This window comes from Nerophis ophidion, linkage group LG25 (genome assembly GCF_033978795.1).
Source record: "Nerophis ophidion isolate RoL-2023_Sa linkage group LG25, RoL_Noph_v1.0, whole genome shotgun sequence".
NCBI classification, from domain to species: Eukaryota; Metazoa; Chordata; class Actinopteri; order Syngnathiformes; family Syngnathidae; genus Nerophis; species Nerophis ophidion.
This window is the reverse complement of record NC_084635.1, coordinates 18974437-18988287: the sequence shown is the minus strand read 5'-3', so window position 1 is coordinate 18988287 and position 13851 is coordinate 18974437. Positions and strand designations below refer to the sequence as shown.

Here is a 13851-nt window from a genome sequence, read left to right as displayed (position 1 = left end):
CGGGAAATTTAAAATGATAATTTACTAAACTAAAAAGGCCGTATTGGCATGTGTTGCAATGTTAATATTTCATCATTGATATATAAACTATCAGACTGCGTGGTCGGTAGTAGTGGGTTTCAGTAGGCCTTTAATGCGCCTTATTATCCGATGGTCTTTATGTATGAAAATAGTCCTGTTCATCAACAGTGCTTCTTATAATCCCGTACAACTTTTACAGTATTAACAGTAAAAAAAACAAAAAAACTTCAAGGTAATACACAAGAATGTAACTGCAGTGTTAAGCGTTCATTTTTACGGGTTCTTTTTAACAATGTTTTTGCGGCGTAGCAATGCCCGCCTGGCGACATTTTGCAATAAAGAGAGGTGTGCTCCTCCTTTAGCTGAGGCTATTTTTAGATGCATCTGCAACCACGGTAGAAAGCCACTCCAAAAACATCACAAACATTTTAAGACATGCAGCCCAGGACATCATCCTCTCTCTCTTTTGCCAAGAGAAACATTGCACAATTTGAAAAAAAAAAAAAAAAAAAAACCCTCTCAGACAAATGTGTAATTAGTCGGTTTTTAACATGTCTAATGAAACGTCCACTAAACACTGGCACAGTTTGCACAGAAGCAAAAAGCACCTCAAAAAGGAGCAATATAAATATAGTATATTTTCACATAGACTAGTTTTGTCCCGATACCAAAATTATTTTGATGCTTTTCTGAACTTTGCTATTTAAAGGGGACCACAAAAAATTTCGGTATTGGCTTTATTTTAACAAACAATCTTAGGGTACATCAAATATATATGTTTCTTTTTGCAAGTTTGTCCTTAAATAAAATAGTGAACATACAAGACAACTTGTCTTTCATCTCTGTAATATCGCTAAAATTCGCTCCATTTTGTACACTAACGACGCTGAGACCATTACATTATCCATGCGTTTTGTTACGTTTCGTCTCGATTACTGTAACATATTATTTTCGGGTCTCCCCATGTCTAGCATTAAAAGATTACAGTTGGTACAAAATGCGGCTGCTAGACTTTTGACAAGAACAAGAAAGTTTGATCACATTACGCCTGTACTGGCTCACCTGCACTGGCTTCCTGTGCACTTAAGATGTGACTTTAAGGTTTTACTACTTACGTATAAAATACTACACGGTCTATCTCCAGCCTATCTGGCCGATTGTATTGTACCATATGTCCGGGCAAGAAATCTGCGTTCAAAGAAATCTGCGTTCAAAGAACTCCGGCTTATTAGTGATTCCCAGAGCCCAAAAAAAGTCTGCAGGCTATAGAGCATTTTCTATTCGGGCTCCAGTACTCAGTTAGAGATGCTACCTCAGTAGAAGCATTTAAGTCCCATCTTAAAACTCATTTGTATACTCTAGTCCAAGGGTCGGGAACCTTTTCGGCTGAGAGAGCCAAAAAGCCAAATATTTTAAAATATATTTCCGTAAGAGCCATATATATATTTTTTTAACACTGAACACAATTAAACACGTACATTTTTAAGTAAGACCAACATTTCTAGAGTATAACAGGTCTGTTATTCTTTGTAATAACATTGTTATTCTGAAGCTAACTGTGGAGGCGGCGTGGCCTGCAGGCCTGCAGCGACAGGTGCGTATATGGCCCACCTGGGCCTTGTTATCTAATCACCTGTCGCTCTGTTATAAGCAGCAGCCAGGAGGAGAGACTGGGTTGGGGCTGGAAATACTATTGCTGGAAAGAAACTGAGGGACTTATTGAAAAATAAAACAATATTGTAACCCTGAAACAGGCTCTCATGTCGGTTCTTGGTGGTCTGAAGAACCCCCAGGAGGGCAAGCCCCACACTAACCAATAATAAATAAATAACTTCTTACCATTAACGCAACTTCTTGAACAGGTGCGGTAGAAAACGGGTGGATGGATTAAAAATGCATGAGAATGTTTTATAATTTTAACATGATTTTTAACACTGTGATTACAAGTGGAATTATTCATTACTTATCGTGTTAAGCAACGTCAGGTCAGATTTATCAGAGAGCCAGATGCAGTCATCAAAAGAGCCACATCTGGCTCTAGAGCCATAGGTTCCCAACCCCTGCTCTAGCCTTTAAATAGGCCCCCTTTTTACACCAGTTGATCTGCCGTTTCTCCTATGTCCCCCCCTCCCTTGTGGAGGGGTTCCGGTCTGGCTGTCCAGAGTTGGGATCCAGGATGGACCGCTCGTCCAGAGTCGGGACCCTGGATGGACCGCTCGCCTGTGTATCAGTTGGGGACATCTCTGCGCTGCTGATCCGCCTCCGCTTGGGATGGTTTCCTGCTGGCTCCACTTTGGACGGGACTCTCGCTACTATATTGGATCCACTATGGACTGGACTCTCACGGTTATGTTAGATCCACTATGGATTGGACTTTCACAATATCATGGTAAATACGCTTGACATCCATTGCTTTCCGTCCCCTAGGGGGGGTTGCCCACATATGCGGTCCTCTCCAAGGTTTCTCATAGTCATCATTGTCACTGTCACCGACGTCCCACTGGCGTGAGTTTTTCCTTGCCCTTATGTGGGCTCTACCGAGGATGTCGTGGTTTGTGCAGCCCTTTGAGACACTTGTGATTTAGGGCTATATAAATAAACATTGATTGATTGATAGTAATTAAGCAAACAAAGGCTCCTGATTTAGCTGCTGACTTATGCAATAACATATTGTGTCATTTTCCATTCTATTATTTTATCCCAATTATTAAGAACAAGTGGTAGGAAAATAATTATTAACCTACTTGTTCATTTAAACTTAGACTCTAATGATCCACAAGGGAAATTGTTCCACACAGTAGCTCAGTTACAAAGGATGGAAAGTTTAAGAATGGGAAGGATAATGCAGGTATAAAGTACCGTAGTAAAAATATAAAATATAACATATATGTAATATTTACATATTATATATACAGTATTTGATACATACTGATATATTAAATTATTATATGTTTTTACTGTTAATATCTGGTTACATTCTCTCTTAACATGTTCTATCTACACTTCTGTTAAAATGTAATAATCATTTATTCTGCTGTTGGATAATACCACAAATTTGGGTATCTATCTGATACCAAGTAGTGACAGGATCATACATTGGTCATATTCAAAGTCCTCATGTGTCCAGTGACATATTTCCTGAGTTTATAAACAAAATATACATTTTAATAAAACGAAAGGAGATGTTGGGATGCCAAAAAATAATGCCATAATCATAGTAGTATCGACTAGATATGCTGCTGTACTTGGTATCATTACAGTGGATGTCAGGTGTAGATCCACCAATGGCGTTTGTTTACATTGTGACGCCGGTGAGCTATGGTGTGTAGTGAAACATGTTTAGCTATTCCTCGTCTTGCAGGGATGATACTAGTAAGAAACTTACTTTATTTGTCGCCATGGAGACGAGGATTGGTGATTTAAAAGTAGCTAGAACACTGCCGACTGGGGCTGGATTTTAGCTGCAAAATGTGTCCGTTCTTCCTTTTCTTTGGGTTACACCACAAATTTGGGTACCAATCCGATACCAAGTCGTTACATGATCATACATTGGTCATATTCAAAGTCCTCATGTGTCCAGGGAGTTATTTCCTGAGTTTATAAACAAAATGTACATTAAAAACAAAAACAAAATAAAAAACTTTATTTTTTGCAAATATTAGCTTATTTGGAATTTTATGCCTGGAAAATGTTTTAAAAAAGCTGGCACACGTGGCAAAAAAGACTGAGAAAGTTGAGTAATTCTCATCAAACACTTATTTGGAACATCCCACAGTTGAACAGGCTAATTGGAAACAGGTGGATGCCATGATTGGGTATAAAAGCAGCTTCCATGAAATGCTCAGTCATTCACAAACAAGGATGGGGCAAGGGTCACCACTTTGTGAACAAATACATGAGCAAATTTTTGAACAGTTTAAGAACATTTCTCAACGACCTATTGCAAGGAATTTAAGGATTTCACCATCTGCTGTTTGTAATATGGTCATGTTCTGTGGTCACGTTTTGTTTAGTTTTGTTCTGTTGGTTTAAGACTCTTCTTAGTTCCTGTTTACGCTCCATTGTTTTGTCACCATGACGACCGATTAGTTCACCTGTACTCATTTGGACTCACGCACCGGATTTGTTTAGGATTCACGCACCTGTGTTAATCAGGTCACTATTATTTAAGCTTGTGGTTGCCAGGCAGTCGGGCTGGCGTCATTGTTGTTGCTCCATGCTCTTTTCACTCTGGTTGTGTATCAGTCTGCTCATTTTCTTCCAAGTAAGTTTTGTTTATTCATGTCACGTTTAGCGAGTCTTTTGTTCCATATCCAGATTTTTGCCTTTGCGGTCATTTTTGTTTTTTAGCCAAGTTTGTTCTCCGCCTTGTGCGCGCCTTTAGTTTGCGATTTTTTTTTTTATAGATAAATTAAAATATGTGTTTACGTTCACGCCATGTCCCGTCACCTTCCTCTGCATTCCCGGGAAAACAAACCACACCATAGCCCCCGTTTTGAAAAATATCATCAAAGGTTCAGAGATTCTGGAAAAATCACGGCACGTAAGCAGCTAAGCCCGTGACCTTCGATCCATCAAAAACCGACCTCAGTGTGTAAAGAAGATGTTGTGATGCCAAAATATATCGACGTAATCATAGTAGGATTGACTCCATATGCGCCTGTACTTGGTATCATTACAGTGGACGTTAGGTGGAGATCCACCAATGGCGTTTGTTTACATTTTGGCGGACCGGTACTTTACAGAGGCGGTATAGTACCGAATATGATTCATTAGTATGACGGTACTATACTTTATAAAGTTTATAAACATTATAAACATAAAAAAAACAACAACAAACAAACATTAGCTTATTTGGAATTTGATGCCTGCAACATGTTTCAAAAAAGCTGGCACAAGTGGCAAAAATGACCGAAAAAGTTGAGTAATGCACATCAAACACTTATTTGGAACATCCCACAGGTGAACAGGCTAATTGTGAACAGGTGGGTGCCATGATTGGGTATTAATGTAAAGAAGATGTTTTGATGCCAAAGTATATCGACATAATCATAGTAGGATTGACTCCATATGCACCTGTACTTAGTATCATTACAGTGGATGTTAGGTGTAGATCCACCAAGGGCGTTTGTTTACCTTTTCAGAGGCGGTATAGTATCGAATATGATTCATTAGTATGACGGTACTATACTGACACTGGTATACCATACAAGCCTAACATGGACAAAACATTAAAAATACAAGCACGTGTCTGCTGTACACTCACACAGGGATGCTCCTACCTGAGAGCGAGTCCCTCCTCATGCATGAGCAGCGTCGCGAGCGTGCGACTAAAACGAGGCTGGAGTGTCACACTTCGGACTGAAGGGCTAGAACCAACCTGGCGTGACATCCGTGAGGGCCGCCAGATCATCTACATGACACCGCCGCCGATAGCCGGGAAGATATTGATTTAAAAAGCAGCGGCGCTCAAATTGGATTCCCGTGCGCCGGAATTGGGTCGGGACACCTCGGACTTGAACACTGCAGACTGGAAGTCAAGCCCACAGCGGCGCGGCGTGACCTTTCTGCTCCCTTCCTCCTCTCTTGCTGTGATAACAGAGACATTCCTGAGCTGGTTCCCTGCCTCGCCATAGGCCTCTCCCTTAATTCCACAGGAGTGTGTGGAATGTTGGGCCGGCGAGCGGAGCGGCCGGGAGGGATGCGGCGGAAATGAACAACATTAATACACTGAGCTGTGTAAAAGCTTGCGATGAGGGGGAGCGCCTGAATGCACCGCAACTCATGCAAGGCATCATTTAGGGCAGTGTTTTTCAACAACTGTGCCGCGGCACGCAGGTGTGCCGTGAGATACAGTCTGGGTTAAATAATTTTTCTGCATCCCAGTAATTATAATTCGCAGGTAGCAAATAGCTTTGTAAACGTCGTATCTAATGCTTAAGTATTAGATGACGTTAAAGTGCATCCGGCAGTGGAGGCTCCTCTACGGGGTCTTGGGTCACTAGGAGGTTAACCACTTTACTACTGTTACCCCAGGTGGCCGTTGGCAAAGGCCTAGTAACTGACTGCCCCCTAACCAGGGATACGGTGAAGACCTCAACGGCGGAAGACGGTACATTTAAGAACTACCACCATGACTGCAATGGCGGAAGAAGGCTGCAGCAGAAAAGGGTTCGCAGTCGTCTCGGACTGCATGCCACAGGACCCTGACCCAATTCTGTCAAAGATCTTGTGGTGACTGTCTGTGCACCAGTCTCCCCCACATTAAACAAAGTCACGCACAGGAATCCTCCACAAAGGGATACACCCCTACCAGGAGGATCATCATGATCTAATGCTTAAACCAAAAATAAACAAAAGGAGAGTGCTGTAATATTCCATCCATCCATCCATTTTCTACCGCTTATTCCCTTTGGGATCGTGGGGGCGCTGGTGCCTATCTCAGCTACAATCAGGCGGAAGGCGGCGTACACCCTGGACACTCTAATATTAAACTAAAAATAAACAAAAGGCGAGTGCCCCTAAAAAAGGCATTGAATCTTAGGGATGGCTATGGAAAATGAAATAAAAATGAACTGGCTACAAAGTAAACTAAAACAGAATGCTGGACGACAGCAAAGACTTACTGTGGAGCAAAGACGGCTTCCACAAAGTACATCCGTACAATCAGCAATTTCCACAAAAAGAAGGACAGCGTCCGCACAACTGAAATAGTCCTGATTGTTAAAACAGAGCAGGTGCGGGGAGTAGTGCTCAACGGAAGACATGAAACGGCTACAGGAAAATACAGACAAAACAGGAAAAGCTACAAAATAAGAGCGCAAGACACAACACACAAGACGAGTGCCCCTAAAAAAGGCATTGATGCTTAGAAATGGCTATGGAAAACAACACTAAAACTGAACTGGCTACAAGGTAAACTAAAACAGAATGCTGGACGACAGCAAAGACTTACTGTGGAGCAAAGACGGCTTCCACAAAGTACATCCGAACATGACATGACAACAATGTCCACACAAAGAAGGATAGCAACAATTGAAATAGTCTTGATTGTTAAAACAAAGCAGGTGCAGGGAATAGCGCTCAAAGGAAGACATGAACTGCTACAGGAAAATACCGACTAAACAGAAAAAGCCACCAAAATAGGAGCGCAAGACACTACACACAAGGCGAGTGCCCCTAAAAAGGCATTGAAGCTTAGGGATGGCTATGGAAAACGAAACAAATACTGAACTGGCTACAAAGTAAACTAAAGCAGAATGCTGGACGACAGCAAAGACTTACTGTGGAGCAAAGACGGCGTCCACAAAGTACATCCGAACATGACATGACAATCAACAATTTCCACACAAAGAATGATAGCGTCCGCACAACTGAAATAGTTTTGATTGCCAAAACAAAGCAGGTGCGGGTAATAGCGCTCAAAGGAAGACATGCAAATGCTTAGGAAAATACAGACAAAACAGGAAAAGCAACCAAAATAGGAGCGCAAGACACTACACACAAGACGAGTGCCCCTAAAAAAGGCATTGAAGCTTAGGGATGGCTATGGAAAACGAAGCAAAAACTGAACTGGCTACAAGGTAAACAAATACAGAATGCTGGACGACAGCAAAGACTTACTGTGGAGCAAAGACGGCGTCCACAAAGTCCATCCAAACATGACATGACAATCAATAATTTCCACACAAACAAAGACACCGTCCGCACAACTGCAATAGTCTTGATTACTAAAACAAAGCAGGTGCGGCGAGTAGCGCTCAAAGGAGGACATGAAACGGCTACAGGAAAATACCGAGAAAACAGGGGAAAAAAAAAAAATAGGAGCGCCAGACACTACACACAAGAAAACACCAAATAAGTCCCGGTGTGATGTGACAGGTTGTGACACTGACTTTGATACAAGAGCTATAGTGATGCATGCTTGGTTATGGTTTGAATTCATATCCAACAATTCCAACAATTACTTTGTACTGTCAATATCAACTACCAGGTTTACATTTGTAATGTTTTCTGCTGGTGGTGTGCCTCCGCTTTTTTTCAATGAACAAAAATGTGCCTTGGCTTCAAAAAGGTTGAAAAACACCGATTCAGAGAACGGGTCATGGACGATGCGAAGGTGCCTTGTTGGCCTAAAAATGGAAGTTAAAACAGTTTTCGTCAGAATTTTGGAAGATGAATTGTCAAAATATATGCAATATTTTAATGCAATATGATTCCCGAGCGCGGCCCACGCTGCTGCTCACTGCTCCCCTCACCTCCCAGGGGGTGGAACAAGGGGATGGGTCAAATTCAGAGGGAAATTTCACCACACCTAACGTGTGTGTGTGACTATCAGTGGTACTTTAACTTTTAACTTTAAAGCTCAACTCCTAAACCAAGGAGGTGTTTAGGGCACGTCCGACCGGTAGGAGACTGTGGGGAAGACTTGTGACCGGCAGGGGAGAATATGTCTCTTGGCAACATGTTCAAAAGACGGTGGATTACAGAAGGAATTGTGCTGACCAAAATAAAATAAAACAATTATTTCCAAAGCACCAGTAAGTCCAACTCTATTTTGACGGTGAAACTTCTCTCATCTGCGGCCCACAAAAACTCCGACACAAAACCAGGCAACATGAGAACATTCCAGAGAGTCAGACTCTGGTCCAGTTTTCAGCTTGGCCTATTTCCAAGCCAAAGACACGGCTGCTGAAGGCCAGGTGAGCAGAGTACACATGACGATGAAAGAGAAAAATAAAGAGATTCAGAAAACGTTTCAATCCTTAGTAAGAGGCGGCGTGATTGGTCGTAAAAGATGAAGGGCGAGACATATGAAGGAAGGATATATTGCAGCGCAGCCTCATAAATCTCTAATATGGCCCTGTGTTTGTGGATATCAATTCCCTCCACTTTATTTATGAGTCCCCATTAGGGATGGACCATCGTTGGGGATGATTGCTGAGCCAGTTTCTATCAGGAAAAAGTGGAACATGCTTCTTTGTTCGCTTGTGTCACCCGGACGACGTCATTCAGAACCTCCTCACATCCAGAAAAAACAAATACATTTGCTGATGGTTTGTTGGGTTATACTTGTATACCTCTTATACCTTTTTTGTAAGGAACTCAAAGCGCTTTGACGCTATTTCCACATTCACCCATTCACACTAGGGGTGTAACGGTACGTGTATTTGTATTGAACTGTTTCGGTTCGGTACGGGGGTGTACCAAACAAGATTTTAAGTTAAAGTCTTAACAAGCTGCTTTGCTTCCTCTGCCTCTGTGTCAGCACCCAGCATTGTCCCACCCATACAACCATCTGATTGGTTACATATATAGCGGTAACAGCCAATCAGCAGTGCGTATTCAGAGAGCATGTAGTAAATGCTTCTGCGTCGAGCAGATAGGTGTTTAGCAGGTGAGCATAAGGCAGCGTACTCTCCCCAAATGATAATAAAAACCTCCTAGTCAACTACTATAACCATCACTATGAGCCCCTTGACCTTTTAGAACAGGGGTAGGGAACCTATGGCTCTAGAGCCAGATGTGGCTCTTTTGATGACTGCATCTGGCTCTCGGATAAATCTGAGCTGACATTGCTTAACACGATAAGTAATGAATAATTCCACTTGAAATCACAGTGTTATAGACAACGTTATAAAATATAAAACATTCTCATGCATTTTTATGTTAAAGAAGTTGCGTTAATGGTAAGAAGTAATTTATTTATTATTGGTTAGTCTGGGGCCCTCCTGGGGGTTCTTCAGACCACCAAGAGCCTGTTTTAGGGTTACAATATTGTTTTATTTTATTTTTCTCTCAGTTGCTTTACAGCAATTTTCTTTTTCTCTTTCGTCCCTACTCGCGCTCTGGCTCCAGCCCCAAACCTGTCTCTCCTCCTGGCTGCTGCTTATAACAGAGCGACAGGTGATTGGATAAAAAGGCCCAGGTGGGCCGTCTACGCACCTGTTGCTGATTTCGAGGCCGGTCCTGGCAACATCCCGCTTTGCTGCAGGCCCGCAGACCACACCCCCTCCACAGTTAGCTTCAGAATAACAATGTTATTACAAAGAATAAGAGACTTATTATACTCTGGAAATGTTGGTCTTACATAAAAATGCACGCATTTAGTTGTGTTCAGTGTTAAAAAAAATAATTATATGGCTCTTAGGGAAATATATTTTAAAATATTTGGCTTCTTGGCTCTCTCAGCCAAAAAGCTTAAACCGCATAAATAAATTTGATTAAAGATGCATAAATAACCAACTGAGAAGGTGCCTGGTATGTTAACGTAACATATTATGGTAAGAGTCATTCAAACAACTATAACATATAGAACATGCGATACGTTTACCAAACAATCCGTCACTCTTAATCGCTAAATCCCATGACACCTTATACATCTAGTCCAGTGGTTCTTAACCTTGTTGGAGGTACCGAACCCCACCAGTTTCATATGCGCATTCACCGAACCCTTCTTTAGTGAAATATAAAATGTTTTTTTTTCAAATTCAAGAAAAAAATCATGTTTTTTTTACTGGTGCACAAAATGAACCGTGCATGGACATCACCTTGTTCAGAGAACAAAACCAACACAGTGTATGAACTAACAACAAATTACACACCTTACACACATTACCACGAATTGATTAAAGTGGACTCCGACTCAAACAAGTTGAAAAACGAGTGTTACCATTTAGTGGTCAATTGTACGGAATAAGTACTGTACTGTGTAAACTGTACTCTGTATTCTCTTCCTTTGCAATCTGCTAGTAAAAGTTTAAATCGATCAATCCAACAACCTGCAAATCAGATGGAAAATTTGAGGGAACATTGTTTGGGGGGTAACTATAATACGCTGATAGGGAAAAGTTTGTATTTACACGATAAGTCGGATGTGTCTTTACCTCTGTGGCGGAGGCTCCGCCGAACCCCTGAGGCTGACTCACCGAACCCCCTGGGTTCGATCGAACCCAGGTTAAGAACCACTGATCTAGTCTCTTATGTGAATGAGCTAAATAATATTATTTGATATTTTACGGTAATGTGTTAATAATTTCACACATAAGTCGCTCCTGAGTGTAAGTCGCACCCATGGCCAAACTATGAAAAAAACTGTGACTTATAGTCCAAAAAATACGGTATATATTATACCAGCGCTTCTCATATAGTGGGGCAGCAAGGGGATTTCCAGTATCCATCCAGCCATCCATTTGCGGGGGGCGCTGGTGCCTATCTCAGCTGAATTCGGGTGGAAGGCTTAGTAAACCCTGGACAAGTAGCCACCTCATCGCAGGGCCAACACAGATAGACAGACAACATTCACACTCACATTCACACACAAGGGACAATTTAGTGTTGCCAATCAACCTATCCCTGGTATCTAACAATAAGAATAAACAATGAATTATATTTTTATAGCACTTTAATTTATATACAATGTTTTGTGACTCAAAGCGTTTTATACTGAGAGCCCATTATACATTCACACATGGAAATCTAACAAAAGTGCTGGACAATTTCTAGCTTGACCCATGCAGATAAATAAATAAATGTCAGGTGTTGGGTGTTTACATTCAAGGGATGCTTTATAGATGTGCTGGCCCATGACAGAAAACAATGGAGGAAATACTGCATTAAACTAAACCTTTCCCCTTTTTCAAAAGAGAAACCTAACATTCCAGGAGGGATGCAGACTAAAAAAGTCAAAGTAGCAAAGCAGATTTTCACTCTCTGGCGAGCTCCAAAGAGGAGGCAATGAGCCATGGATGACAAAATCCCCATCACCTGACTGATCAGTCATTCCACTCCCACATCTCGCACTCCTCATTAAACTTCTAAAACTCCAAATCCTGTAAATAAGAGCAAGCATGTTAGGGATTTTTTTGAGTCTTCCTTTCTTTGCTACATCAACAAAATATGAGAAGATGTGCTTGTTGTTAACACATCACGTCGAAACAATACATCTCAGTTTAAGAACAACGTTTCTCAAAGTGCAATTGCAAGAAATTTAGGGATTTCAACATCTACGGTCCATAATATCATCAAAAGGTTCAGAGAATCAGGAAAAAATCACTCCTCGTAAGCGGCATGGCCTGAAATCAACATTGAATGACCGTGACCTTCGATCCCTCAGACGGCACTCTATCAAAAACCGACATCGATCTCTAAAGGATGTCACCACACCGGAGACCCCGGACTGTTGAACAACTGAAGCTCTACATAAAACAAGAATGAGAAAGAATTCCACTTTCAAAGCTTAAAAAATTAGTTTCTTCAGTTCCCAAATGTTTATTGAGTGTTGTTAAAATAAAAGGTGATGTAACGCAGAGGTAAACATGCCCTTTCCCAACTACTTTGGCACGTGTTGCAGCCATGAAACTCTAAGTTAATTATTATTTGCAAAAAAAAAAAATTAAGTTTATGAGTTTGAACATCAAATATCTTGTCTTTGTAGTGCATTCAATTGAATATGGATTGAACAAAATGTGCAAATCATTGTATCCCGTTTATATTTACATCTAACACAATTTCCCAACTCATATGGAAACGGGGTTTGTACAAGGTTCAAATTGTGATTCAGATTGTGGTCAAGGCAGTAATATTCACATATATGTATGTTTTATTGATGTTAAAATTGTTAATTTGTATTAAAATAAATCTTTTTTTTTTTTTCCACTTATGACTTTTAAAACTAACAATATTTGAATTCTGGGTTCTGTATGTCTATTCAAACTGTATTTGTTCTGTTTGCTTTTATTTTTATTTTTTATATTTACTATTTTATACACTCCTATTTGTTTTTACACTCCAAAGCGGGGGTCAGCCTCATGCGGCTCTTTAGCACCGCCCTAGTGTGTTGTTTTAATAATGTTTCTGTAGGTTTGTGTTATGTTTCAAACATAACACAAATCTTCCCAATTGTTAGAAAGCCCACTGTTTAATATGTTTGTGTTTATACTTCACTAATGACAGTATTTGGCCAGCACCGTTTTGTCCCACTAATTTTGTTGGTCCTTGAACTCACTGTAGTTGTTTTACGTGTACAACTTTCTCCAACGCTGCCACAGAAAAACGTGTTTTATGCCTTTGCTCTTTGTTTCATTTTGTCCACCAAACTTTTTATGCTGTGCGTGAATTTACAAAGTTGAGCTTTTTTGATGCTATTGACTTGGGTGGAGTGCTAATAACCCATGCTAACATGCTATTTAGGCTAGCTGTGTGTACATTACATCATTATGCCTCGATTGTAAGTATATTTGAGTTCATTTAATTTCCTATACTCATGACCATGAATTGATTAACGTGGACCCCGACTTAAACAAGTTGAAAAACTTATTCGAGTGTTACCATTTAGTGGTCAATTGTACAGAATATGTACTGCACTGTGCAATCTACTAATAAAAGTTTCAATCATTAAATCTTTTATTGTTCTCTGTCTATTTAATTTACATTCGCATGTCATACACATTATTTGTATGTAATATTGGCTGCATTTCTGATTGTGTGTCATGGTGTTCCAGACCACAGCAAACCAGCTTGCAAAGATTGTAATAAATCCATTAGAAGAAGACAGCCATTTCTTTCCTTTAAATTGGGCACACACATCTATACCTTTAGCAGTTTAAAGCCAGTGATTTCCAGGAGTTATCACACACTCTGAGACACTTACTTAATGTGTTTCCTTCATTATAACACTTGCATAAGGCTTTTAACTTTTTGCGGCTCCAGACAGATTAGTTTTTTGTATTTTTGGTCCAATATGGCTCTTTCAACATGTTGGGTTGCTGACCCTTGCACTAAACTGTTTGAGTTTTTAAAAAGTAAATGAAATGTATTATTTTATTAGTA

The 13851-nt window shown here is 40.5% G+C and overlaps 1 protein-coding gene across 17 annotated transcripts in view; it reads right to left on the bottom strand.

Moving 5' to 3' along the window:
• tjp1a (tight junction protein 1a) overlaps positions 1 to 13851 on the bottom strand; it is a 310964-nt gene that overhangs the window by 159113 nt on the left and 138000 nt on the right. The window contains exon 1 of one of the 17 annotated variants that reach the window (XM_061887106.1): positions 5304 to 5324. The exons of the other annotated variants lie outside the window; for them this stretch is intronic. The gene's annotated coding sequence lies outside the window, so the exon portion shown is untranslated. Of the gene's footprint in view, positions 1 to 5303; positions 5325 to 13851 lie in introns of those variants that run through there. 17 annotated transcript variants of the gene reach the window in all.